We start from the raw sequence: 2,500 nt of genomic DNA, 5'->3' as shown, positions 1-2,500 counted from the left end.
TTTCTCGATCATTCCCCACCTCTCTCCTCTCTCACCCTTTCTTATTCTCTTTCTCTGACCCTTTCTTTTTCTCTTTCTCTCACCCTTTCTTTTCCTTTTTCTCTCACCCTTTCCCTTTTCTCTTTCTCACTCCCTACTCTTTTTCTCTCAGGAAAGGGGTGAGAGGGAGAGAGGTGGGGGAGTGGGCAGAGAAGTGGGGAAAGAGGAGAGAGAGGGAGAGAGGGAGGGGGGAGAGGGGAGGGAGGAGAGGGCAGAGGGGGAGGAAGGAGAGGGGAGAGAGGGAGGAAGGGAGGAAAGGGGATAGAGATAGAGAGGAGAGGGGAGAGTGGGAGGGAGGAGAGGGGAGAGAGGGAGGGAGGGAGGAGAGGGGAGAGAGGGAGGGAGGGAGGGAGGAGAGGGGAGAGAGGACAGTTTACGCTGGTCCGGAACCCCCTTCACCTTCTCTCCCTTTGAGCTTTCCGTTTGATAGGCCCTTAAAAGCTACTCTCGCTCAAATATTTACCCTCGTCCTCTTCCTCATATACCTCGGCATCTTGCACCAACAGAGGAACTCACTCATTTCCTCCTCTCTTCTCTGTCTTTCTTCTTCTTCTTGTTCTTTCTTCTTTTCGCTTTTTTTTTTTTTTTGTTTCTTTTTTCAACTTTTTTTTTTCTATCTACCTCCATTTCCTTCTTCTCCTCTTCTTTATTGTATTTCTCTTTTCCTTCCTCTTCCTCCTGCTCCTCGTCTTCCTTTTCTTTTCTAACTGCCTTTTCTTCTTCTTCCTCTTCATCCTCCTCATCTTCGTTTCACCTTCTTCTCGTTTTTCTTTTTCTTCTTCTTTTCATCCCACTCCTCGTCTCTTTCTTTTACCTCCTGTTCTTCCTCTTTCTTTTTCCTTCTACATTTTCTTCCTCCTCTTCCTCCTTTTTCTTTTCTCTTCTTCCTGTTTGTTCTCCTCTTTTTCTTCTTCTTCCTGTTTATTTTCTCTTCTCCTTCACTTTTCCTCTTCTTCTTCTTCAACATCTAATCCTCTCTGTCACTTTTGTTTCTCCCTTCGACATCTTATTCCCTCTTTCTGTCTCTTCCCTTATTATTGATTTTCTTCTTAATTCCCCTTTTCCATTACATTTGTTTTATATTTCATCTTATAGTAATAATGTCCCTCATTAATTTCCCTTTTACCCTCTCATTCTCTCCTCTGCTTTTGTTATCCCCTTTTATCATCCCGGTACCAATAAAAACACCAGAACGTAATTATATCGTTACTAATAGATAAATGTCAGCGATAGATCATGAACTACAAGGTATTCGTGATTTGTAATTTTATCATTATCATTATTATTTTATCATTATCATTATTATCACTTGATTATTGCTTATATTAGCATCATTATCGTTATCACTCTCATTATCCTTATTGTCATTAGTATTTTTTTTTCTAATATAAATGTTATCATCATGGTTATTATCGTTATCACTATCATTATCACTATTGTCGTTGGTATCATCACTCTCATTTCTATCATCACTTTTATCATCATTATCATTACAATAAATTAAAGATTCCCCGAATGGGCGAGATGATGGGGATGGGGGGAGATGGAGGGGGGGGATAGAAGGGGAAGGGGATGGAAGGGGAAGGGCATGGAGGGGGGTGAGGGTGGAAGGGGAAGGGGATGGAGGGGGTGAGGGTGAAAGGGGGTTGGGGATGGAAGGGGATGGGGGTGGAAGGGGAAGGGGATGGAGGGGGATGGGGGTGGGGATGGAAGGGGTTCTGAGAAGGACCCACGGCTGGTCGAGGTGGAAGAGGGAGGGCGGCAGAGATGGAATGTTTGCGGGCGTCCACACAACGGGCGGTGCTGGGACGCGTGGCAGGGCTATAAAGCTTTACAGCCACAAGTGCTTCTGTTAACGGCTGCCGTGTGCGCGCGAGCCTGTGTATACATTCGCACTTACATATACATTCGTATATAGGCTATTGTAAGCGTGTATTTTTTTCTATTCGTATCATCAATGGCTGATATTCGTCTGTGTTAATGTGTGTGATAGTCATCATCATCATATCATCATAATTAATACCATTGTCATAATTATCGGTATCACTATCATTATCATTATAATTAAAATCATCATTATGATCATTCTCCTGCTCCTAATCCTCAAGACAATATGCTAAGTCAGGACAATCAATTCAAATGTCTTGCTCTTTATCGGCAAAATACTGACATCAATAAAGATAATTAATGCGAGATTTGGAGTAATTCACATATGCAATCAAATATTCAATCGAGAAGGAAGCACATCACACTTGCCAGGAAACGTAGTATGGATACATGAAACAAAAAACAAAACAAAACAAAACAACAACAACAACAAAAAAAGACAATCCATTTCGTAACATATTTTGGCCTTTCTTATTAGATCTTCAAAATAAATATATAGGCCTCTCCTTTTAGAAACTATCTTTGCTAAAACCTCGATATTCTAACCCTTCTAAATATTCTAAATTATATTCAA

This window comes from Penaeus japonicus, unplaced genomic scaffold (genome assembly GCF_977035675.1).
Source record: "Penaeus japonicus unplaced genomic scaffold, GWHDUDI00000001_assembly GWHDUDI00000019, whole genome shotgun sequence".
NCBI lineage: Eukaryota > Metazoa > Arthropoda > Malacostraca > Decapoda > Penaeidae > Penaeus > Penaeus japonicus.
This window is presented reverse-complemented; position numbering follows the sequence as displayed.